The sequence below is a fragment of the Myotis yumanensis genome, unplaced genomic scaffold (genome assembly GCF_028538775.1).
Source record: "Myotis yumanensis isolate MYYU_CA2020_CCGP unplaced genomic scaffold, mMyoYum1.0.hap1 SCAF_3, whole genome shotgun sequence".
Lineage (NCBI taxonomy): Eukaryota > Metazoa > Chordata > Mammalia > Chiroptera > Vespertilionidae > Myotis > Myotis yumanensis.
In genome coordinates, this window is record NW_027223754.1 from 118,461,781 (window position 1) to 118,488,724 (window position 26,944).

General features: G+C 45.2%; 1 protein-coding gene across 4 annotated transcripts in view; it reads left to right on the forward strand.

Moving 5' to 3' along the window:
- SPATA13 (spermatogenesis associated 13) overlaps nt 1-26,944 on the forward strand; it is a 357,606-nt gene that overhangs the window by 185,858 nt on the left and 144,804 nt on the right. For 3 of the 4 annotated variants that reach the window (XM_070409465.1, XM_070409463.1, XM_070409468.1), the window contains exon 1: nt 16,035-16,167. The exons of the other annotated variant lie outside the window; for it this stretch is intronic. The gene's annotated coding sequence lies outside the window, so the exon portion shown is untranslated. Of the gene's footprint in view, nt 1-16,034; nt 16,168-26,944 lie in introns of those variants that run through there. 4 annotated transcript variants of the gene reach the window in all.

Genomic DNA, 26,944 nt, shown 5'->3' on the forward strand with positions numbered 1-26,944 from the left:
CCTCTTTTTTGTCCACTCTTCTAAATAAACTTTCTTTTATAATTTGAAAAAAAATAAAAGAAATTTAACCAAGCCCGGTTTTCTCCTCAGTAACTCTGCCTGCCAGGGCTCCTGGAGGAGGACCTGATAGGAGGTACCTGGTCCAAATCCAAACACCTGGTCTACCCTCACAGGAATTCAAATGTTACCCTTTGTAATTGGATTGAGCAGAGACTGAAAACCGGACAGGGGACTTGGCTGGACTGGAGAGTTGAGAAGCTCCCTAAGCAACTGGCTCAACTGTTCTCTTGCGCCTACAATTGTTTGCATCCCACACAGGCTTGATTGACCAAATAAACTAGATAAGCAAAACCCATGAACGCAAACATTCTATTCTAGCATGAGTGTGTGTACAGAGAAATTTGAAAAGCTTGAGGAGGCCAGGGAGGGTGGTTGAGGGAAGGGAGGTCACAAGAGCTGTTGTCAGTAGGCCTGCGTGTTTATTCTTCTTGGTTTCTGTGAGCATTTCTATCAGTAGAGGGGCTCGTCTCAGCGTGCCACAGAGGGCTGTGATTTAGTAATGGTGACTAGCCTTAGAAAATGTAAACTCAGCCTACAAACAAAGAAGTAGAATGAGGATTTGGATGTTGTAGTTGACCACTCAGTAAACTTATTTGTGGCTGAGAAGAGGCTTAGAGACCCACACGGAAGTCAGGACATCAGCATGTAGTCCTCAGCATAGTTAGGACTAACAACTACCAGACTGAGTTCTTGGGCTTTCTGTTTTATGGACATACTAGATGCCCAGTGCACGGGATTCGTGCACTAGTGGGGAGCCTGGCCTGTGGGATCAGCGCACTGTGGGAGCTCTGCTCATCCCAGTCTGCTGAGCGGCTGTGGCCCCACCCTCTGAGCGGCTGCTCCCTGGTCCAGCATCTTCCATGGAGCCAGAGCACTCGCCTCTCCAGGGGACCAGGTCAGGGCTGGGCCCAGGGACAATAGCACTGAGAGGCAGCGGGAGTAGGCCTCAGTCTCACAGCAGCCACGAACCCCACTCCCAGCCTCCGGGGTCAGCTCTGTGAGCCAGGAGGCAGCGCTGCACAGGCTGTGGGCGTTTGGAAGAGGCAGCTGGGAGTGAGGAGGAGGAGCTGGGGGTGAGGAGGTGACTATTGCAGCCAGGGTTCCTGCCCATTGGCCCGGGGTTCGCAGCAGGAGCAGCCACTCATCCCGGTCAGCTGGGTGGTGCTCCCACTGTGGTAACACACTGACCATCAGGGGGCAGCTCCTGCATTGAGTGTCTGCCCCCTGGTGGTCAATGTGCGTCATAGCGGCTGGTCAACTGGTCATCTGGTTGTTTGGTCGCTGGGCTTTTATTATATAGGATTAAAATAGAAGAGAAAAAGAACCCCTTTTTGGTCTTTCGGTTATATGATAACATAGAACATATAATGTCAGTGTTATTGTATAAATAAAATTTTCAGTAACTTAAAGTTACAATTAGAATTTACCAGAAAAAGGGAAATAGCATCCATTTGTTTGGAAGTCAGGTGTAAGAGGATGGGTAGCTGGAACCAACTGTCATTGCATTAGCGAAGGAAGAGAGGGGGCAAAAAGGGAGAAGGAAGAAGAAAAGGAGCAAGGGGAAGGCACGTCACATTACTGATACTGTAGTGTTTTTCCAACTATGGGATCCCATTAGTTAGCCCACCAGAACCAAATAAAACAATATAAGACAGAATAGAAAATATCAGAACACATTGCATGTGGCAAGGGTCAACGTTGTTTGTAAATATTTTCTCCACGTGTCTATGTTCATGAATGTATCTACTGCATTATAATGTAAAGCATCATTCTTACTGTGGATTGTGGTCAGAAATTTGAGACATATTCTGACATTTCACCTGTCTTCTGCTCCTGGACCTTCCCTTTCAGTCAATGAGAATTTTGTGTCCAAATTTGGCTATAGTAAACCCTAGATGCTGATGCTTGTTGACTTTCTACCATCACCTACTCAGCAACTGGGAATTGCCCCAAGGGTGCCCCACACTCCTAGCCTGTCTAATCAGGCTAGATTAGACATGTAGTGGAAAGACTTCTGAATTTAGAGCTAAAAACTTGGAGTAGAATTTCAGTTCAGCCAATGATCAGTCATATGACCACAGATATGGTTGCTTAAAAAATCTCTCTAATCTAAGCCAATCTTTTCTAGCCCAATTTATTCAATGAATATTTATTGAATGCCTACTAAGTACTGGGTATGGACTTTCTAGATAAACACATAATTCTAGAAGAACTATGTAAAGAAGGATGAGGAGAATACTTAATTCCACTCATTGGCAGGGTAGGGTGTAATGTGTGAACTGAACCTTGAAGAAGGAACAGCTTTAGACTGCCAAGTAGAGAACTGCAGGGCTGGCTTTCCAGGCAGACAGACCACCAGACGTAGGTCCCAGGCCTGGGGAAAGCTCTGGCATCGGCCCTGAAGGATATTGTGGCCCTGGGTAACGCTGAGATTTTAGGTAGACAACTGGATGGGTGGTCAAATCAGAAAATGGTGAGTGAGAAGCACAGGTTATGAGATCATCCAGGCCCTTCTTTCGTTGAGGTGCCTCAGCTCTCAGGAGCCTTCTGTCTCTTCCTTGCTCTGCCACCACTGCATCTGTCTCTCTAACCACCTAAATTTTCTCCTCTTTCCACCCCCCCCACACCAGGTGCATCCTGGCTCCACACATCACCCAGTTGGCATCCTATAGAACTTACCTTCTGCCTGTCAGCTAGAAAGCAGATTATAGCCTTAGTTACATTTTAGCTGTCCTTAGCATCCTGAGCACTGGAATCCCATTAGTTGTCTCTGATTGGTACGTGTCTGCTCTTTGGGGGGAACTTGGTTCAGGCAGGATCTCCTTTTTGAAGTCTTTCCAGACTTGCCCTCCACCCCTGTATTAATCAGAATTCTCCAGAGAAACAGAATGAACAGAATATATTGGTGTGTGTGTGTGTGTGTGTGTGAAAGAGAGAGAGAGAGAGAGAGAGAGAGAGAGAGAGAGAGAGAGATTTAATCCAAATTCTGCAGGGCAGGCTGGTAGGCTGGCAACTAAAGCAGAGTTTCTATGTTGCAGTATTGAGGCCAAATTACTTCCTCCTTGGGAAAATTTAATTTTTGCTTTTAAAACATTCAGCTGAAAAATCTCAGACATCTCCTGTAGCAATACATTTACAGATACATCTTCTAGGGCAAAGGAAACTAAGGAGAAAATAAACAAATGGGACTACATCAAAATAAAAAGCTTCTGCACAGCAAAAGAAACCATCAACAAAACAATAAGGGAGCACACTCTATGGGAGAACATATTTCGCAATGATACATCTGATAAAGGGTTAATATACAAAATATGTGAGGAACTCATACAATTTAACAAAGGGAAGACAAACAATCCAATTAAAAAATAGGCAAAGGACCTAAATAAACACTTCTCCAAAGTGGACATACAGAAGGCCAAGAGACAAATGAAAGAATGCTCAAAGTCACTGATCATCAGAGAGATGCAAATTAAAATGACAATAAGGTATCACCTCACACCTGTCAGAATAGCTACCATCAACAAATCAGCAAATGACAAGTGCTGGTGAGAATGTGGAGAAAAGGGAACCTTAGTGCACTGCTGGTGGGAATGCAGACTGGTGCAGCCATTCTGGAAAACAGTATGGAGTTTCCTCAAAAAATTAAATATGGAACTGCCATTTGACCCAGTGATCCCACTTCTAGTAATATATCCTATGAAACCTGAAGCACCAATCAGAAAGGATATATGCACCCCTATGTTCATAGCAGCACAATTTACAATGGCTAAGATCTGGAAATAGCCCAAGTGCCCATTAGTTGATGAATGGATAAAAAAGCTGTGGTACATTTATACCATGGAATACTATGCAGCAATACAAAAGAAGAATCTCTTACCCTTTGAGATAGCATGGAGGGACCTGGAGAGTATCATGCTAAGTGAAATAAGTCAGTCAGAGAAAGACAAGTATCACATGATCTCACTCATATGTGGACTCTAACAAAATAAACTGATGAGTGGAGTGGATCCAGAGACATGGAAGCATGGAACAGAGTGCCGAATCTTAGAGGGAAAGGAGGGAAAAGGGTGGCAGGGGGCGGGGGGGGGGGGGGGGGGGGAGTGCGTAATCAACCAAAAACCTTGTATGCATATATGCATAACCCATGAACACAGACAATAAGGTGTTGAAGGCTGGGGCGGGAGATGGGGGTGGGTTGGGGGGGGCGTTAATGGGGGAATAAAGGGGACATATGTAATATTTTCAACAATAAAGAATTATTAAAAATAAAATAATAAATAAAATCTTCAGCTGATTGGATGAGGCCCACCCACATTATGGAGGGTAATCTGCTTTACTCAGGGTATACTGATTTAAATGTTCATCTCATCTAAAACACCTTCACAGCAACAGCTAGACTAGTGTTTGTCCAAACAACTGAGCACCATGCCCAGCCACATTGACACATAAATTAACCATCACAACCTCTCCCTCATTCTCCCGCCCACCCCCCACCCCCCCACCACTAAAGTGTTGACAAGTTCTTATCTAGGCCTTCACTTATTTTAATTCTTTCTGTCAATAATCCTGAAGAGATACAATTCTCATTGTTTTCCAGATGAGAACATTACAGCTCACAAAGGTTAAGAGATTTGCCCCAAGTCACACGGTTCTGGAAATGAAAACCAAGCCATGGCCTCCAAATTCTGGTGCTTCCTGCTCTAGCCCGGCAATGTCTGTGCTGTGAATGTGATGGGTCTTCCTGCAGAGAAGAGCGGCGAGGTCTCCATACTGGGTGCACGGGACTTTCAGAGCCAAACAAACCTTGATTTGAATCCTAGTTCTGACAAACACATGCAGCTGGGGTCCTAGGGACATTTATTTAAACTCTTTGTGCCTTAGTTTCCCTATTTGCAAAATGAAGATAATAATACACTTTCCCTGGGGTGGTTTTAACAATGAAGTGAAATATGCACATAGTGATCATGCACTAGACCAGCCGTGGGCAAACTACGGCCCGCGGGCCGGATCCAGCCCGTTTGAAATGAATAAAACTAAAAAAAAAAAAAAGACCGTACCCTTTTATGTAATGATGTCTACTTTGAATTTATATTAGTTCACACAAACACTCCATCCATGCTTTTGTTCCGGCCCTCCGGTCCAGTTTAAGAACCCATTGTGGCCCTCGAGTCAAAAAGTTTGCCCACCCCTGCACTAGACAATAATAATGGCAATAATACAAAAATCTTCATCTTTCATAATCCATTTATTCGGAGAGATTGAAAATACCTGTGTATCAACCTGGAAGTTCTGTCTCTGCCAAGATTTCATAATAAATGTTTTCAAGTTGTGCATACATATATGTACAACCCCAGATTATTCCATAATTTTAATAAATGGTTTTACATGTCTTTATTATTTAACTTACCGTTTCTAATATCTCCTCACCTACTTCCATGTACATTTCTACTTATTTATTCTTTTTTTTAAAATATATTTTATTGATTTTTTACAGAGAGGAAGGGAGAGGGATAGAGAGTTAGAAACATCGATGAGAGAGAAACATCGACCAGCCGCCTCCTGCACACGTCCTACTGGGGATGTGCCCGCAACCCAGGTACATGTCCTTGACCGGAATCGAACCTGGGACCCTTCAGTCCGCAGGCTGACGCTCTATCCACTGAGCCAAACCGGTCTGGCAACTTATTTATTCTTAAGTGAGCCCCAAACGTTTGTGTTTCTGCTAGTCTATTGAACATCTAATTTTCTTTGACAGATTTTCATACTTAGCCTCCCATTCTATGGTTTTTGTTCTGTTTAACTCCTAGAAGGCACAGTGTTGTGAGAGGGTGGGGTCTGGGGCTCAGCTGTTCCGGTTCGAGTCCCAGCTATGGGTCACCTTGGATAAGTTTTCAACCTCCCTAGAGAGGCTTTGGTTTCCTCGTTTGTGAAATGGGACAATTAGCAGTTCCTATCCTACAGGGTTATTGTGAGGACGAAGTGAGCAAAAACATGTAAATACTTAAAACACAACCTGACACATATCAGACATTAAATAGGCACTAAGAGACATTGCTGATTTTACTATCCTTATAGTCTTTAACGGTACTCAGCATTCTAGGCAATGCTGAGTAATTCCACTGATAATAATGAGCTGATGTTGTACCTGGCCCAGGAAGAGGGCAGCACAGGGAAGAGAAGAGAGGGGGTGCCACTGGAGAGACATGGTTCAGTTCTCAGGGAACCCATGTTCTGTCACCTTGGGAGACCTGCTAGAAGTAGCAAACGCTGGCCAAGTGTGATGCCTGCCGCCACAAAGCACATCAGATGCCGGGGGACCCGGAAGAGTATGTGGTTAGGACTCAGTTGTTCTCCTCAGCGCCTCACTGCCCCCACATCCTTCTCAGCAGCACCTGCCACATCTTATGCAATAACCCCCTCCCTGCCTCCACTGGATTCTGAGCTCCACGGGGGACGGCTGTGTCCATGCCATTTTCACATCTCCAGCTGTCTGCCTGGTGGGAGCTCTGTCTCTATTATAGGATAAATTCATGAAAGTGCTCCAGCCACCCATGTCTAAGTCACATCTCCCCCTACATTCTCCTCAAGTGACCAGCATCTGGGCTCATAGCACCTTGTCCCACAGCTCGGTCCCTCACAGAACTGTACCGGGGCCTTTTCTAAGTTGTGTAGTGCCAGATGTCTCGGTATTCATACCTGACTTGTTCATTTATCAAGCTTATGGTCACCTGAGCAAGGTGCTAGGGCTAAAATGATGAACGATTCAAAGTCCGTGTCCTGGGGGAATGGACATGTCCAGGACTGGTCTTGTCTCTCTCATCCCAGTGTTCTTTCTCACTTTCACCTTTTACACTGTAACTGCAATTTTCACCTCTAACTCTCATGTATTTTGAATACATAATGTAGTCAAATATAATAAAGGCAAATGTGCAACACAAAAAGCAATACTGGGCAGGAGCCTGAAAAAGTCTGCATTACATCTGTGCTCACGTCTAATGATATTTCCTGAGCTGAGACTGTGTTCTCTCAACGGCGTCCTCAATCTGACTTCATCTGCATTCCCCACCTCCTCAAACGTTAAGTCAACATTGTAACATTCTAGTGCATTTCGAATACATTAGTTTTTGCAAGTAGCCTTAATGCTAGACTGGCCCGGGTGTCTTCAGGATTTCCAAACAGGCGCTTGTGTGGTCCCAGGGCCTCTGACGTGCGAGTCACGTCGTCCATCTGCTGCCCTGTCTTTGGGTTGCACGGCCCACATAGCCAACTTTCCTTTAGTGCATGTCCCCTTCGCTGCCTTTTTTTGTGTGAACAGACTGGTTCTTGTCATGTAGACAAGAAATAGATGATGCAGCAATCGGTCTGCTAATATATGGCAGAAAAGTGAAGACGTTGACAATCTAGGACTAACCATGAAGAAAGTAGGCTCTTTAGATGAAGAAATCAGCAAAGACAGCCAAGGCCACTTTCTACAGAAGACACTTGGTCGAGGGAATGCTCCCCAGTAAACAGCAATAAAAAGTGTGGTCATTTTCTGTAAAAGAAAACACAATACCCTTGACATTGTTGAGTTGCAATTCTCTTATCTTTTAAGTCATGTAGAGAGAGCACATACTTCCTGGGGATTGATGCAGAGAACAGAGTCTAAAAGAAGAGATACTTTTGAAATATTTGTGGAGATTGATGTCCATGACAAAGGGCTGGGAAGTGGCCTGGTGGGGGTATGGTTGAAAGAGGACAGAGTTTGGAATTTGTTCCTTGGGGCCTGAACCCCAGGCCACCCTCTTCTACCTGGGTGACCTGGCAAGCAAAGTGGAAATAAACATCTACCATTTATCACACAAGTGCTATTTTATGAAGACATTTGTGTATGTTCTCACTTGATGTTCATGACATCTCTGGGTAGTGGGTATTATTATCCTCATTTTTCTGAGAGAAAACTGCGACTCTCACACACATTTATCTAGCTGTACATGCAAGATTTATGTACAGTATCTAAATTATACCTCGATTTAAAATATATCTGAGACTAGGATAAGAGATATAAAGTAACTCGCTTTTAAGGACTCAGCTACAAAGTGGCAGGGGTGGGATTCGGATTGAGCTCTGTCTGATACCAAAATCTGTGCTCTCATTATGCAGACCCAATGAAAGGATGTAGGTTAAAGCCCAGAGTACACCCTGCTAGGAGAATGGTAGCTGTCAGAATGGTGACGCCATTTCCACTTTATCACTGGTAAACATTATCAGTCTAATTCAGGAAAATGTTCAGAGAACAGTTTCTAGTTCTCAATGCATTGTGCCTGAGAAGGTGCCAGAATCCTCGACTTTCTAAGGACTGCTCTAATCGACTTGAGTCAGTGTATGACTTTACCACTGTTTTCTTATATATCTATATGTATAGATTCCATTGCTATTATAGTTCATTTCTGTGGCACATCAATTTATTCATCCTCCCCCCCTCTGCTCAAGTCTAGAGGTTTACTCTAAATAGTCCTTAGTTAATATTCTGATCTATGAAGTAACCCTCTGTTTTCAGATTTCCTATAATATAACTATCTCCTCAGCTTGTTCCTCATTATTCAAAGGCCATTGATAAGTAAACAGTGAATCATCTTGTACTCTCCCATCTGCTCTCCTGAACTTTTGAAGTCAATAGGAAAAAAAAAAAAATGACAGGTTTTAAAATGGAAGAGTTTGGTCAGAATTGAAATTCAAAACTGGTCACATGGTTCATCTCAAATTATAGTTGTGGGCTATGGTGGTTATTAGGAGTTTGCTTAGAATTTTAGAGTTGAAAGGAATTATTGTTTTAATAGGACCTTTAAAAATCAGCCAAAAAAAAAAAAACCCCTGGCAGCTTGCCTAGACTATCAGATCTCTGATTTTAGGAACTGGTTTTGTTTTTGAATTCCATTCTTCATGTTTGAAATATACTTTAAAGCATAATAATAACTAATGGTGTATGATGATTATCAATATTATTATTTTATTGCATTCTTAGTTCCTGCTATGCATTTAGTATTATGGAAAATCCCAAAGTAAATAAACAAAGTAAAAGAAAAAAATTACTTAACCTCTTTGATGAGTGTTAAAACTAATGTGTATGTGAAGTCTTAGGGTGCCACCAAATATGAAGCATTTAAAACTACCTAAAGCTACATACTGTATGATTCCAGCTATACGACATTTTGGAAAAGGCAAAACTATAGAGATGGTAGACAGCTCAGTGGTTGCCAGTGGTTAGAGGAAAGAGAGCAGGATGGTGCACTGGGTAGTTTGAAGGCAGTGAAACTATTCTGTATGATACTGTGGTGCTGGGTACATGACATCTTGCATTTGTCAAAACCCATAGAACCCTGTAAAACCAAAAGTGAATCCAACTGTGTAAACTACAAACTTTGGCCCTAACTGGTTTGGCTCAGTGGATAGAGCATTGGCCTGTGGACTGAAGGGTCCCAGGTTCAATTCCAGTCAAGGGCATGCACCTTGGTTGCGGGCGATGGGTGTGCAGGAGGCAGCTGATAAATGTTTCTCTCTCATTGATGTTTCTAATTCTCTATCCCTTTCCCTTTCTCTCTGTAAAAAATCAATGAAATATATTTAAAAAACTATAAACTTTGGTTAATAATATTATATCAATGTTGGCTCATCACTTATAACGAATGCACATTTGTTATAAGTGATGAGCCAACATTGATATAATATAACACTGATGGAAGATGTCAATTATAAAGGACATATGGGAAGTAAGGGGATATGTGAGGACTCTGTACTTGCTGATTAATTTTTCTGTAAGCCAAAAACTGCCCTAAAAAATAAAGTCTATTAATTTATTTCCTTCAAGGAGATCACAATCTTTTTGGTCTGCTCTCAAACTGAATTATGTCTGAGGTCTTAGGGTGTCACTGATAAGAAGTAATGAACCCTTCTCAGGGAAGTCAGGCAGGCTTCAAAGAATGAACTTGCGGCGAGCCTTGAAGAAGACACTGGCTTGGCTGGTGTGCTCAGTGGTTGAGCATCAACCTATGAACCTGGAGGTCATGGCTCAATTCCAGGTCAGGGCACATGCCCAGTGTGGGGGAATGTAGGAGACAGCTGATCAATGATTCTCTCGCATCACTGATGTTTCTATCTCTCTCTCCCTCTCCCTTCCTCTCTGAAATCAATAAAAATATATTTAAAAAAATAAAAAAGAAGACACTGGAGTTTACCAGGCAGACATAGGTGTCCTGTGTATTGATAGACACTTGTATTACATACTCTCTACAGATCAGGCAACTTTAAACACTTTACAGGAGTCATCTCCTGAGTCCCCACCACAGAACAGATATTGTTATTTCTCTATTACAGAGGAAGAAACTAAGGTTCAAAAGAGGTTATCCAAGGGCACTCAGCTAGTGAAAGGTGAAAGGAAGACTTGAGGCCAGACCTGCCTGCCTCAGAAGCCAGTGCTCTGTCACCAAGAGCAGAGATCACACTATGCAGGGGATTAAGGGCATTCTGTGTCACTATACAGGGATCAGAGTGAGAAAACAAAAACTGGGAGATGAAGGTATCACTCATGGCATTTTAATCAAGAAGACGGGATTTCAGGAGTTGCTTGATCAAGGCAAAGAGAAAGACTGTGCTTGTGGAGAACTCCAGAAAAGTCTCTTCCTCAGTCTGGTCAGTGCCGCTCTTGAGTCCTGGCTTCACAGTTTACAGAGGGGCTGAGAGGTCTGACAGGGCTTTCAGAACCACTTTGGAATCAAGCTATTTGCCCTTCATCCCAATGACGTTGTGCAATTTCGAGTGGCCTGGTAGGCAAGCTGGGGACACTGTTTCACTGCTCATTCTCTCTTCCTTAGGGCTGCCCTGCCCGTCATAGTTCCTCCAGTTCCCAGTGGGAAAGCATCCCTTTTGCTGAGCACATAGGGAAGGCACTGCAGATGGATGCTGAGCTGGCTCCTGGCCCGTGTCCTCCATGCCCTCCAGCCCCATCAGCCTCAACGCCCCATTCCTGGGCAAAGAGGAGGAAAATGATTTTCTCTCTGCCCAAAATAACTGGACTCTCACTACCCTCCCCCAAACAGATACTTATGCCAAAATAATTAGAAAAATGCCAATTGTTATTCTTTCATCCTAGGAAGCATAAATTAGAGCTGTCTGATCTAATAAACTGTAGAATAAAAGACAGCAAATCCTTCTTATCCATTCTAATCAATAACAACAGCCTCCCGGGCACCGAGCTAGGGCTTTACATGCGTTATCACACTTAATCTACCACAGACTGTTATAGATAAGGAGAAAGTCATAGTGAGGTTAAGTCTTTCTCCCAAAGCCACAGGGCTGGAGGGAAGGGGCTCAAGTTCTCTAAGGGCCTACCTTCTGCTTCCGGGGCAGTTCTCCCCTCTTCCCCTTCACATCCAATGAAGAAGCAAGACTGACAGACGAGGATAAAAATGTCAGTGAGCCCAGCCAGCATGGCTCAGTGGTTGAGCTTCCACCTATGAACCAGGAGGCCATGGTTCAATTCCTGATCAGGGCACATGTCCAGGTTGCGGGCTCCATCCCCAATAGGGGGCATGCAGGTGGCAGCCCATTAATGATTTTCTCATCACTGATGTTTCTAACTCTCTCTCCCTCTCCCTTCCTCTCTGAAATCAATAAAAAATATATATATTTAAAGAAATGTTAGCCCTAGTTGGCTTGGCTCAGTGGATAGAGCGTCAGCCTGCAGACTGAAGTGTCCCAGGTTCGATTCCAGCCAAGGGCACATGTCTGGGTTGTGGGCTCAATCCCCGGTGGGGGGTGTGCAGGATGATTCTCTCTCATCATTGATGTTTCTGTTGCTCTCTCCTTGTCCCTTCCTCTCTGAAATCAATAAAGAAATATATATATATAAATGTCAGTGAAAAAATAAAATAAAATACATAAAAATAACAACAAAAAGAAATGTCGGTGGTATCACAGATAAAGTCAATTGAAGAACATGACTTTAGGTCTGTGTGAAAAGTTCTTGCTAATATTCCCTGGGTGTCCCCCCTGAACCTCTAGACAGGTGTAGACCTTTAGTCACCCCACCCAGGTGACATAAATATATATTTATTGTTGATAGTATTACAGATATCTTCCATTTTCCACCCCTTTACCCACCCAGTAAATTACTCTTAAATTACTAGTAGATCAGGTCCATTCTATCCAGGTAGGTAAGACAGTGGATTTCTCCCACCAGTCAGGTGGAGCCTGGGACCAGAAGGGATACCATATGGAAGCTTCTCAAAGGAAAACAGTTTTAAATAAAGAGAAAGGAGTTTCCTTTCTGTTTGCGTTGGCTCGGGCTGCCATGACAACATGCCACAGACTGGGTGGCTTCAATAATGGGAATTTATTTCTCACATTACTGGAGGCTGGGGATCCAAGATCAAGGTGTTGGCATATTCGGTTCTTGATGAGAACTCTCTTCCTGGCTTCCACCTTCTTGCTGTGTCCTCACAAGATCACTAACCCCCATCCCCCATCATGGGGTCCAACCATTGTGACTTCATCTAAATCTACTTACCTTACAAAAATCCTACCTCCTCATACCATCTTATTCGGGGGGTTGGACTTCAACATATGAATTGGGGGCAGGGGGGCACATTCATTCACACAACTCTCCTCCCTTGTCCCTTCTCCTGAGAAATCCCTGAGGAGGGGGGACTTTCAACAGATTGAATACAACAGCGCTGCTTCAGAACCTTGGAGGAACTTAGAGAATTGCTTTCCTCATAGTTTTTTAAAAGCAGAAGCATGACATTAGATCCTGGCTCCATCATTTATCTGCTGTGTTACCTTAAGCAGTGCATTCAGCTTCCCTGAACTTTATTTTCTCATCTCTAAAAGGAGAATAGTGCCTCAGGGCTGCTTTGAGGCTTTAGGGAGATGGTGAATGTAAAGGACATAGCACATTAAGTGCTCAATAAATATCAACAGATGTAATTTTGTGAAAAGAAGGTGCACCTTAGACTTGGTGAGAGATGGCAGCTTCTATCCCTGGACGCCATTCTGCGAAAGCACCAGTGGTGCTACGGTGCATCTCTGGTGAAAGCTTAGAGTGATACTGTTGGAGTTTAAGCTGCTAGTCAGAGTTGGGCACCAGCAGATGGGGGGTGGGGGTGGGGTGGGGAGTAGTTCAAAGAAACCTTTGGAGGTCCCCATTGGTGGGGAAGGACAGAATGCAGATGTCAGCTTTGTTTGCAGGACAGTGAGTGATGGCTGGTCCTGTGGGCAGAGAGGGGCCACTATAGGAGATTAGGCTTCTTTTTTACTCAGCAGTCACTACTTCCCAGTGGAATGATGCTGAGGGGAACTTACAGATCACTAATCCAAATTGCTCCTTTGACAGGTTAGAAAAGTAAGATCCAGAGAAGTTTGCTGATTTAATGACTTGATACACATAGTTAGTAATGGTGCTGGGCTTAGAGCACCAGTCTCTCCAAGTCAAATTATCAATTTTCCTCTTGAACCATCCTGCCTCCCTCCAACCCAAGTTAATAATCTAAAACCAGAAATATCTTTTATCTCAGGAGCTCAGATTCCCATAAAACCTTGAAAACTATATCTTTAAAAAGACAGGAACCAATAATTATTAAGCATCTACACGTGCTAAGATGATACTAAGAGGGTTTTTTTTTTTAAATCTTCACCTGAGGATATTTATTCTATTAACTTTCAGATAGAGTGGAAAGGAGGGAGGAGAGGGGGTAGAAAGAGAGAGAGAAACATCAATTGCTTGCCTCCTGCACATGCCCAGACAGGGCCAGGGATTAAACCTGCAACCCAGGTAGGTGCCCAGAGTAGAACCTGTGACCCTTTGGTATGCAGGCTGGTGCTCTAACCAGTGAGCAACACAAGCCAGGGCAATACTAAGAATCTTATTTGGGCTAAAGTTTTGTATTTTCCAGCCAATTCAGAGAGAGGGAGAGAGAGAGAGAGAGAGAGAGAGAGAGAGAGAGAGAGAGAGAGAGAGAGAGAGAGAGAGAACCATTGCTTCCCTTTTCACTTAAGAGGAAGCAGAAGCTCAGAAAGGTAAAAGGGTTGCCCAGAGTCACAGGGAAGCAGATGCCTCTAGGCTGAGTTTTCACAACTCCGCAGAAATCTATTTATTTACTGCGCAGGCCAATTTTTTTAGTGTTTCTTCACTAGAAAAAGTGTTATGTAAACAGTAATAATGGTTTCCAAGCAGGCAGAGATGATCCTTTGAGATCAGATTTTCTTTTCAGATCTGTGCTAATTCTAAAGAGAAAATTAAAAACCTCTCAATTTAGCCCTTGATATTCTTTTTTAAAACAATACTAAAATATTTCATTTTTTAACACTTATGAGAGCTTTATGCAGATTTTGTTGGTTATGTCAAGTAGAAATGAGCCATTCAACATTAGCCTCTCATGCTATGTCTCTAAAATTTTCCATAGTTTATTTTTATAATATTATTTTCTACTTTAAAAATACATGCTCATTGTCAAAAATTTGGGGAATTTCAATAAAGATTCAAACAATATAATAAAAAAATTTCCCATATTTCCACCACCCAGAGATTACTATTAATATTTTGGTGGGTGCTTTAATTTATAGACTATTTTTTAGAGCAGTTTTAGGTTTACAGAAAAAATTGAGTGGAAAGTACAGAGTTCCTATATACTCTTTCACTCCCCACCTTCCCCCCCAGTTTCCCTTATTATTGACATCTTCCACCAGTGTGGTACATTTGTTACAAATGATGGGCCAAAATTGATACATGATTATGAAGGAGTTCACTCTTTGTGTTGTATATTCTGTGGGTTTTGACCAATGTATCCACCATTTGAGTATCATACAGAAGAGTTTCTTTTCACTATTTAAAAAGAGCATATACAACATAAATTTTGACTTCTCATTGGATAATACTTTTATATGTTCTTCAGTTTAGAAATAGTGGTTATTGCTCTTCTTTAATTATTAAAGTATTACATGTTTATAATAATAGTGCTGGCACATAATAACCACTCAAATGAATCATATAAAAAAAACAGACACTTTTAAAAAAGAATGTGTTTATTTTACGAATTCCATGAGTTGCATATCAGGAAACAATCACGGAACATTTGTGGCCCAGATCCTAGCTCAAGGAGGGTGCGTTTTGCCTCTGTGGTTTTCATGTGAATTCATGATTAGGCTTTGAGCCACACAGCAAAGGTGATAGTTCTTTGAGTGAATTCACCAATACAGTCCCCAGAAGGCTTGCCCTAGGTAGGTACCCCTGAGGAAACCCGTAGCTTAAAAAATCCTTACCTAGCTTTTCCTTTGCTCAGAAAACTGCAACCTTCGCCTAGAGCAAACATCTCTCCAAGGCAGAGGTGGGGCGAGTGCGCAGTGGTGGGGGTGGGGGGTGGGGAGAGGAAGGTGGAAGCGGGGGCAGTTGCCTAGATGATGCGGAGGCCCCTCCCGCCCTGGGCGAGGCTGGGGGTTTGATGGGGTGTGGTACGCCCGAGTCCCTGGAGGGTGGCTGGAAGGAAGCCGGGCCGGCAGTGTGGGGGGTGGGAAGCGGGTGTAGTTGAAGGGAAGTGGCGCTGAGGTCAAGGGGGGAGTGTAGCGGGGCCAGGGGGGTGGCCGGCGGTGAGGGGGTACCCTGATGGAGAATGGGGGTGGAGGTGAGAATGGCTGGGAGGATAGTGGGGACCAGGGGCCCAATGGCCCGCGTGGGTGGGGTGCAATGGGCGGGAGTCAGGCTGGGGGCTTGACCTAAGTGATGGAAAGCCGGGAGCCGGGCAAAGTCGGCTGGGGGCGTGGCCTGCGGGAGCCGCCCGTGGGCCTGGCTCCATTGGGCGGAGGGGAAAGGGGGGCGGGAAAGCCGGGCCAGGGGCGTGGCCTGGGAGGGAGAGCCGGCTGGGGGCGTGGCCGGGGAGCCCCGCGGCTGCGGCGCAGGCGGACCTCAGGCGCCGCTTTCTCCCGCGCCCGCCGCCAGCCCAGAGGCGGCGCACCGGCGCGGAGGCTCTCGGAGCGCCCGGCGTGCTCGGAGCTCGGGGGACCCGGCCCGGCCCTGGGTCGCAGGGAAGTCTTGCATCCGTTGACTTTGGAGACTCCGCCGAATGGGGGCCGCGAGAGGTGAGGCTGCATGAGGGGAGCGTGGGGCCCGTGTCCCGGGCTCTTAGCTGGGAACCCGGGAGCAGGATCAGCGCCGCACGGCGGCGTTCGTAGCCTGAGATCGCCCCGCCGCCGCCTCCTCCCGGAGCCGCTCGGCTGCCCACCTGTTGGTTCCCTGCGGTGGTTGCGCGGCGCCCTCGGCTGGCCGGGTGGCGTGGCCGGGGGGCGGGAGGGGACAGGGAGGCGTGCAGGCGCCACCCCCAGCAGGAGCGTCTAGGGAGGACCCTGAAACTTCACCCCGCGCTCCTTTCGCCTGGCCGCCCTGCGGGTGGCGCCGGCAGCGGGGCGGCGGGCAGCGGGGTTCCCTGCACCGCTCAGCTCCCTGCAGCGGCGCCACCTGCGCGGCTCGCGCCGGCCCAGGGGACCAAGAGGGCTGCGGTGGGGGAACTTAGCTCCGACGTCCAGGCTCTCCCCAGGTCCCACCTGGGTCTCTTCACGGGAAAGACAGTGGGACCTGGCGTCGGTGGTCTCTGAGTTAGTTTGATTCCATGTCTCTTCACGACATGGGGGAATTGCCACACTGGCCCCAGGAAGGTAGAAGCCAGCGCTGCTGCCCACGCCAGGGAGAACTCAGGTGACAGGTGACTGGGCTGGCGGGCCACCCATCTGGCTGCAGAGTCTGAGCAAATTTCCCTTTCCTCCAAGTGCGAAAAACTAAGCCAAACCAAAGGAAACAACACTCGGTTAGTTGCTTCCTCCCAGCCTTGGGTAATAATGTTGAAAATAGAAGAATAATTTGAATTATTTAGCACTTGTTACCTAGGCTATCCACATTCACACATCAGCTGTGCCCCCTCCTCCCAGGCTTTTCTCCCACACCACCTCATTTTCTGTGTTGACTGGTGTTTTTTCCCTATTAACCGCTCCAGGTCTATCAGTTCTTTGCCCTCCTTTGCTAACAGGCACAGGCATTTCACTCTATGTAAGCATTTCATTCTACTTTATTTTTCCACCCTTACTAACAAATATGTCTTTTCTCTTGATGCTCACCCTCCCCCATCTTCCAGACTTCCCACTGCATTGTTCTCTGGGTGCGCCTTAAACTATGCACTCCTCCATGTGCTGAGGAAGGTTGTTCTCTGGCCCTGCCATCATTTCGAGTTCCAGTGGCTATTTTTTATTACGCAGTATTCCAGTTTTCACCTTCCTCCTTTGGCGCCCTCTTCTTCCCACTGGGTTTGACTCTGCTTTTCCTTCCTGTGCTCCTAGGCACCTGCAATTGTCTTCGTTCTCACCCCACTTTCTCCCCCCGGGAGGAGGGGGGAGACTTTCTAGCCTTTTACCTACTTCTCCCTGACCTGTGTTTTCCCAGCAACACCTGTGCGCACCCACACCACACCTTGGTTCAGTTCCTTTGGCTGTGATTTTTCACAGCAGCATCTCAAGTTCCTTTTCCTCTTTCCCAATCAGTTCTCCCTGACCTTGCAAGATACCTTGAGTGTCAGGAGGACGAGGCAGCAAGCACCTGCATTTCCCCAGCAGGACCTTCCCATCTGCTCCTGTTTGTTTCCTTACTGAAGTAGTATCATATACATAGTTCTTCAATAAAGTGAACATTGATACTAATATGAATATTAGGTAGCATTTATCCAGTGCCCAGCACTCTTCTGAGAGCTTTATGTGCAATGATAACATCAGTTCTCCTCACATCCCTGTAAGGTAGATACTATTACTGTGCCCATTTTACAGATGAGAAAAGGGAGGCTCAGAGTGGTTAGGTGATAGGCCTGGTTTCTCATGGCTGTGTGTGTGGTAGTGGTGGAGCCCCTCTTCTCACCAGGTGACTGCGCTTTCTCACCAGAGGACTTTTTACACTTAGACATGGGATCAGCTTTGGAAATGAGGTCATTACTTGCACGTTTTACTTAGTCTGGAATTTACACCAGTTGAATACAGAATGTCTCACCTGTAGGATGGTGTATGGGGGAAACCTGATGCCTATTGCCCCCCTGAAAGCCTGGGGACCTGCCTGGGCTGTCAGTCCCCGGTCACTTCCAGCCTGCTTTCCTGAGGAGGGTGCACTGGCCCTCTCAGCCACAGGAAACCCAGAAGAAAGCTTCATAAAAAAGACCATTGCCAACTGTCAGCTTCTGTGCATGGAGAGTTCAGTTTCACTTTAGCTGGCCAGACCATTAGGGTCCCTCATAGCCCTGTGAGTTTATGAGTCTTGTTTATTTCTGTTCATTATATGATCTTAAACTGCCATGTTCTTCACATATTTCCTTTTAGTGTCCACCTTCCTGAAAGTCGGAGGCAGGTATTTTCACTTTTGCAGACACTAAAGCAGAGTGTTGGTAAAGTTTTACACTTTACTAGCTGGAAGGGACCTTATATTCCACAAATGAGGAAACTGTACCCCCAAGAAATGGAGTGATGTGTCTGAGGGAGAAGCGCAGGACATTAGACCTGTACTTAGATCGTTGGTCTTCTGACCCAGGCCTGTTCCAGCGCCCTTCAGCTCATGCCTTGGCATCTCCGCCTGCTGCTTGAAGCAATGAACCTTCTTTCCCTTCCTTTCCTGAGCTCAGAGGCATTGGAAGGATTCATTTAGAATGGAAAGTGTCAATAGTTTTTCTTTTTGGTCTGAAAGCTAAACGTTTTACAAAATGTTTGCTTTTGATACATGTAATAGCATAAATGGAACCATAAACTACAGATGTATAAAGTCAAATGTTTTAAAAAGAAATATTTTTATTTCCAAAACACCAGGAAAGAACACCAAATGTACAGTGCTTTCTAGAGGCAAATCATATAATACATGGCAGTTTGAAAATTAGTAACTGTAATATTTAATTATATTTTCCATTTGTGGAGAGAAGTGCATTAGTACAAAGCGATTACATGATTTTCTTCATCTCTGCATCTCAAATGAAACAGCAGTGAGGGGGAGAGCCTGTCAGGTTAGTGGCTGATTCTGTGCTGGCTCTGCTGTGCCCGCCCCCTTCTCTTGGACTCAGGCTCCACCAGTGCCCTCCTGATTCCCAGCTGTGCTCCTGCCTGTCTATTTAATCCCTTTCTGAAACCCGCCGGGAACCTGGGGGATGTTGTTTACCCATGATGCTAATCTCACCCCATATCAGCCTTTCTTGACGGAATTAAACCCCAGTGCCCTGGTATATGTTGTGTGTAATTAACTTCACTCTTATGCCCCTAGAATGAGATGGGTGGTTCTGTACCATCCTTGGTAGCACTGAGGAAACATTTGCTCAAAGCATTGTCTGTACTCTGTGGTTCAGATGAAAATCATTATACAGAAGAGCAAGTTAGGCTTCACTGCTCTCCTTTCAGTTGAAGGAATGGAGGTTCAGGAATGTTGTGGCAGAGCACCGCAGTAAGTGAGAAGTCTGAGATTTGAACATAGGGCTGTCTGGCTCAGAAGACCCATGCACTTCCATGTGTCTCTCTGCTCTATAGCTTGTCACTCCTTCAGGGAGCAATGTTCCCACAGAGCCTTTTATATACTAGATGATTCCTTCTTGCTGGAATGAGACATGAGGAGGGGCCGGGCACTGTGAGCACGAGGCCTCACAGGAGTTCCAGGGCCAGTCCTCCCTCGGCCTCATTTCTGGTGCGGGTGGCGCTTTCCGACTGGGAGAACACCCGGGGAGCTGTGGCAATGCCAGGAATGGAATGAAAATGGCATATACTTCTGCTACTTGATTGTGGGAATTTGCTGTGGTCAGGGTGTCAATATTTTTGGACCCAGGTAATGACCCATTCTGTGGTCATGATGTTCAAATGTCTTGCACATAGGAGTGTGACCTCATCTAACCAGAACCTTAAAGAACCTGGTTTCCTGGTCAGAAATAACCTCTGTCTGTTTCTCCTGTGGCAGGCCCACTCTGTCATTGTGGAAGAAATGAAAGTTTACCAGGGACTGAAAATATCTTCCACTTTAGCCCTCCAGATCTAGACGGGAACCTCCCCGCCCCCTGCCACCCCTCCCCCATCCTTCTCACTCTGGATTCAGCCATGGGATTGGGGATCTCTACGAGGAATCTGCACAACTAACCTGGGGCGAGGGCGGCCTTTCCTCTCAGCCCCCATTAACATTGAGGCAGAATCTGTTTCCTGGGATTGACAGGCTGTCCCTGGAGAAAAATAGAACACAGGTCTGGAAAGTGTCACAGAGGGAGACAGGCTACAGGACACTGGGACCTTCGCTTACCATCTGGGGCAGGTGCAAAGGCAAGGGGGGCAGTCTAGGATTTTATTGTCTTACAGCAGAGGGGACAGAAGGCCAGGAATGCAATGTGTTCCTAATATGGGAACTTTGACACAGTCTTTCATTAGAAATTATTGTTCCGTATAACAAGAACAGTGAACAGTCTTGTGCTTGAGAGTTGAAATTGCAATTCAGTCACATTAAGCAAGTTTCTGAGATTAGGCTCTAGTACTTGCTAGTAGTCACCCTTACGATAGATACAGAGAAAAATGAGTTCCCGGTCCTCAAACAACTTACATTTGTACTTTGAAGCACATCTGACTTATATATTGGGACTCCATGGCCTAAAGAAAAGCAGCCTCTGCTTCAGAAATCTGCTCCGTTTCTCCTCTTCCTGGTGGGGTGGAGTGCTTATATGTACACACTTACTGTGTACCTTTTATGTGCCCGGCCTTGTGCTAGATGCCGGAGTGGAAAGTAAACAGAAACAGCCCCTGCCCCCAAGAGGAGGTCACAGTCCTGTCTGGTGGGAGAAGTGCACAGCAGGTGTGTGGGTAGGGTGTTAGGGGAGCACATGGAGGCCCAGGATCCAGGAAGGCTTCCTGGAGGAGGAGCTAACTACAGCTTAGGCTGAGTGGTAACAGGAGTGAGCAAGTTGGGGAAGGAGCTGGCAGAGGGAGGCATTTCACCCTCTGGGAACAGGATAAGCAGAGGTGCGGAGACTTGGCGACTAGGGACCCTCCCAGAGCTGTGTGTGGCTGCCACTCCCAGCTCATCCTGCGTGACTGTTACAGTGTGCCTGTCAGTGCTTTTGAGTCAGCCTCACTTGGGGACTTGTTAGAAATGCAGATTCTAGGACTCTCTCCCAGATTTACTGAATTTGAAATTTGGGGTTAGGGCCCAGGAATCTTTATTTTAACCAGCCTTCCACATGATTTCCATGCACACTGAAGTGTGAGAACTGCTGTTCTAGAACGTGAGCTTTCCAGGAACCCTAAACAGCCCCTCCCTCTGTGGCGACATGATAATCTTTTCAGAGAACAGTAACTGTGTTCCTAGCTGGTTGGGCTGGGTAAGGTCTTCCTTGTGGTGATAGCCATCCACACTTCTTGTACTTCCTCGCCGTGCACATCTCACAATTTCTTTGCCCTCCCCACTCATTTCATTACATACTAGTAATTTACATTAGTTCGACGACACCTCCACCTGACATGATTTCTTAGTGTTTGGCCGCAGTCAAATAACCCGGGTTCACATCGCAGCTCTGTGTCTTGCCAGCTGTGTGATTGTGGGAAGAAATTAGCTTCTCTGTGCCTCAGTTGCTTATCTGAAAAAATGTAGGTAGTAATAGTACCCATCTCTTAAGTTTAATTTTTTAAAAATATATTTTTATTGATTTCAGAGAGGGAAGAGAGACAGAAACATGAGCACACCCTTAACTGGGGATCGAGCCCACAATCGGGCATGTGTCCTGACCAGGAATTGAACCGTGACCTTCTGGTTCATAGGTCATTGCTCAATCACTGAGCCATGCCAGCCAGGCAGCATTGAATTTTTAAAATCTTTCCAGGCATAGTGAAGTTTGGGAACCACTGAGCTGGTGAGAGGATGAAATGAGTCGATTCTTGTGACATGCTTAGAAGAGTGCCTGGTACATAGTGAGTGCTTAGACTGAGTCCAAGGGGGGAGGCTCTTATGGTTTTGGTGGTGGGAGGAGGAGAAAGTGGCGCCACTTGTTCAATGCCTGTTGGTTTGGAGATCTCCTGGTTTCATCTTTTTTTTTGTGAGAGTTGGGAGGTGAAAGAGCCCTAATGTGGTAGCTCTCCATATCTGATTCTCTATGCAAAGATGCAGAAGATCATGCCATAAACAGCACACAGACCCCCTTCTCCCACACCAGGCTGGCCTTCCCGGCACCAGGCACCTGTTCCCTAGCTCTGACAGTAAACAGTTGAATTTGTGGAATATAACCAGGTTCTAAAATCGTGATGTCTGAATGCTTCACAGTGTGGATGGGAATGGGGTAGGAGTTGGGCGCCCTAGGATTCTGTACCTGCTCTAGTCTGTTATTGTACCTAAATGCTAATTTTCAAATACACAGTACATCCCTCGGCCTGGTCTCTCTTTGTTTGGCACCTGATCTATCTTTTAAAAATCTAAATTCATCATGTTATAAATTGCATATTCTAACTGTTATTGGAAAGAATGTATAATCTTTTTGCATACCTTGCCCTGTCACACGTACTCATTCAACCTTCATTCATTGTTTTATGAATTCAACAAGTATTGATGAGCACCTGCTTTGCACCAAACACCGAGCAAGCAATTTTACCCCTTCTTTTCACGTGTGTGTGTCTCTCTGTCAGCATGTATGAAATATTTCTTTTGGTTTGAATTTGTAGCTGCAGCCTTCTCTATACTTGTCTCTTTTGGTGACATAATCACCCAACCTTTAATAATAGGCCATCTGAAGGGCATTTTTCATGTTGATTTCATGGGCCTTCTTTGAACCCTACTGAGATTAATTAAATCAAACCCCCATGCAACGATTATATCCCCACAAGTTATTAAAATCCAGTTTGGCCGGGACCAGGCACGTAATCCACAGTTAGTACCTTTAGAATGCAATCTGTGATCCAGTTTAAGTGCCGGGGGTTTCTAATTTGATTTAGTCCAGAATCAGTCCTACAGTTTGGCCAAATTATTAAATAAAGGAGAAATCGGTGAATTCCTACCTCAAGTTTATGATTTATTCTCTTTCTGTGGAAAAGTGAGGTGATGTTTTTGGTTTTGTGTTTTGCTCTGCAGGGCCTGCAAGTAACTGATGCTTGCTGTTAGTTCGGCCCCATACATTTAAATGTGTGTTGCAAATGGAAATAATTGATTCACTATATTTGTTCTGCTGCCCATTTACAAAGTGAAAATCTACCACTGGGGAACTTTGTATGGCCAGTACACAAGTGGCTCAGTATTATGGTAAAGACTAGCCTCCATTGTGTGCTCTTACCATTGTCACTCACGCTACCGCAGACTGAATAGGCTTTAGAAATACAGGCCTTCAAAGGAATTGCCTTTGCTTAAATGTTCCATGGATCCTTCTGAAATAACATCCCCCAGACCCTCATTCAAAATAATATATATTCAAAAGGATTATATATTTAAAATAAACGTTAAAAATGCATTTCAATTTTTAAAATTAACAAATAATTGAAAATACATTAAGAAAAGGAAGCACAATAATCTTTAAAATGGTATGTTTTAAGATCTGCCAGACCTGCTTTCTATGCTTTTTCTACCTTTCACTTTTCTGACACAAATCTAAACTCCCCAGAGTGGATTGCTTGGCTCATCTTACTGAACAGCCTACTTGTTTTACCAAGTCGAGGTCAGCTCTGGCATTAGAGTGTCTCTCTCTGTGTCCTTAGGCCACTCTGCCAGAACCGGGGTGTGCTACACTTCCCAAAACAGGGTTGGGCACTTTCCTCTGTTTTGCTCCAGCTCCATTGCTTGGCCATGATCTATTGGTGTGTGTGTGTGTGTGTGTGTGTGTGTGTGATGGAGGCAGAGTGTGTGTGTGTGTGTGTGTGTGTGTGTGATGGAGGCAGAGTGTGTGTGTGTGTGTGAGTGTGTGTGTGTGTGTGTGTGTGATGGAGGCAGAGTGAGTGTGTGAGTGTGTGTGTGTGTGTGTGTGATGGAGGCAGAGTGAGTGTGTGTGTGTGATGGAGGCAGAGTGATAGGCTCTGTTGTACATCAGTATGACATGGAATGAGATGCTAATACGAGTTGAGTCTTAGACTCCTGGCCTCACTCAGTAAATGAGACAGTGGAATTCTGAATAAGAAAACGGCAGTGCCCTGGTTGGGTGGCTCAGCTGGTTGGAGTCTCATCCTGTATACCAAAAAGGTTCCTGGTCAGGGCACATACCTGGGTTGTAGGTTCGATTCTTGGTCGGGGCATGTAAAGGAGGCAGCCAGCCGATGTTTTTCTCTCATGTTGATGTTTTTCTCTTTCTCCCTCTCTCCCTCCCTTCCTCTCTCTCTAAAACAGTGGTTCTCAACCTTCTGGCCCTTTAAATTCAGTTTCTCATGTTGTGACCCAACCATAAAATTATTTTCGTTGCTACTTCATAACTGTAATGTTGCTACTGTTATGAATCGTCATGTAAATATCTGATATGTAGGATGGTCTTAGGTGACCCCTGTGAAAGGGTCGTTCGACCGCCAAAGGGGTCGTGACACACAGGTTGAGAACCGCTGCTCTAAAATCAGTATACATGCCTGCAGGTAAGTATAAAAATAAAAATTAAAAAAAGTGGCAGCTTCTTTAAACATTTAGTTTTCAATGACAAGTCATGGCAAGGTGTAAGAAGACTGAATTATAAACTTGAAGCTATGGAATCAGGATGACTCGGGGTTATAGTCGTATTTCCAACTGCTGTCCTCACCAGCGAACATTGGTCTAAGCAGCTGCTGAGTGTTGAGCCATCTGAAGGCATAACACCATCTCAGACTCAGCTCTTGAGATGCCATGTGTCCAGCTGGTGCAAGTCATGTTGGCTTATAGATAATGATGATGCTCATTGAGATGAAGGGACAGACCATTTGCTCATAAACACAGACGCGGTCTGGTCAGGTGAGACACTGTTGCTTGGCACATGCTTGCAATGTCCAGTCTCGACAGTAATCCAGGCAGTGCTTACCTCATCTCTTCCCCTGCTAGTCTCACCTTCTCTTATTTGATCTCTGTTGGATGGGAGGAGACTGATGAAGGTTAACCTCCTGTAGACTTTTCGTTCTAGGCTAGAATCTTCTGCTTCCACGTGGTGGGGCCCAGGAGAAGTGAGAGGGTACGTGTGCTCCATCAGTCCCTGTCTGCTGATCTGCCTGCAGACCATCTGTGCTTCTTGTGGCTCCAACCAAAATTAGGAAAAATACTAGGGCTCAGGGAATGCTGTCTGCCTTCCTGCTGATATAGAGGGACTCTCGTAGGAGGAAGCAAGAACTCTTTCTGCTTTTCCTAATCTTATTTCTAATCACACCCCTTATACAAAGTGCCTGCTTACCCTGAATGGGTGCTGATCCTAAAGCCTTCAAGCAGTAAACGGAAGTGAGAACACTCTAGCATTCCAAGGTCAATGCTTGCAGGTGGATAGGTCAAACCCTGTGGTCCTGCTGCCACTGCCTGACTATATCTGATTTGGCAGGCCAGCTTTCATTTTCATACTCATGCATCCGAGGGAAGTTTATCACACAGGCTATTTTCAAACCTGCTGAGATTAATTAAGTCAAACCCCATGCAACAATTATTCTAAAGCACCGTGGCTTATTATGTTTCAGAGCATGCTGGATGACTGAATTTAAATTGTTCAAGTAGATGATAACATTTTTGTTGATTTCCTGCTATAGGAGTCTAATATCCTTTTTACTTTTGTGGGTGGATCCTACTAATCTCTTGTTTTTGTTTTCTGCTGGGATGGGGAGTCTGAAGGAAGAAGGAAACGCCTGTTGCAGCAGGACAGGACGGTTTTCTAGGCTTTCCTAGAAAGTTCTCTGTAGACGCCAGGTCTTACTCTCTACACAATACATCTGTTTTTCTCGGGTTGCGGATTTTCAAGAACACCTAGTGCTAATTGGAACACTTTCCTTCAAGATAAAGATAGTGGGTATCTGTGCGCATCAGCCTGGGATAAACAGAACATTGTGCAAGGAGGCCTGGTTCAGCAGGAGGGCGCCTGGGCCCTTGTCCTTCTGAACTTGGACAGCTGCCTTCTGTGCACTTCCAGGTCAACTGAAAAGACTGGGAAGCACTTTAGTCATTATTGACAAAGGATTTAAAACGAAACAAAACAAAACAAAACTCTCTAAAGCCCATGATTGTATTACTCTGTGATTGTTTTAAAGAGAACTGGATCATGCAGTGACCAGATATTACATGTGCCTGGTTATTGAGTCTTTCTTTTCCTTGTACGAACTCATTGCTGCAGGATTCAGAAAGAATTAGCTTGGAACACATTGCTCACGGGTTTTTAGTTGGAAGATGTTTCCTCATTGGGGGGACCCCATAGCTACCACTTCGAAAAAGTGAGGAATTCAGACTTTGTCAGGATCCACTCATTCTCTGGGTGGTTTCAGATTTCCCGGGAAGTGGCTGTTGTGCCATGTGAGGGCAGAGCCACTTGAAAGCATTGCCTACTGTCTGCCTCATGTAGTCATGCTGCCATTTGGCAAGAGGCAGAGGAAGTTGGTGAAGTGGTGGCTTTTATCTCAGAACCTGCAGAGCAGATCTGACAGCACAGAATTGAGCTGGGAAGGCTGTGCCGCTGATGTAGCTCACGCATGGTCTTAGAATTACAGTGCATCCTACTTCTCCCACAGTCTGAGGCAGATAACCGTGGGAATGTTCCAAGACTTAGGTGAATGGTTTCAAAGGAAGTGATATAGATGGATGATAATTATCAATGACCTAATAGGGAGGAGCCACACATGTTTGCTGGTGCATGACTGGGTAATCAGCCCTGGAATTCAGACAGACTTCTGGCACTAAGCCCTAGGTTCTATTACTGAATGTATCTCT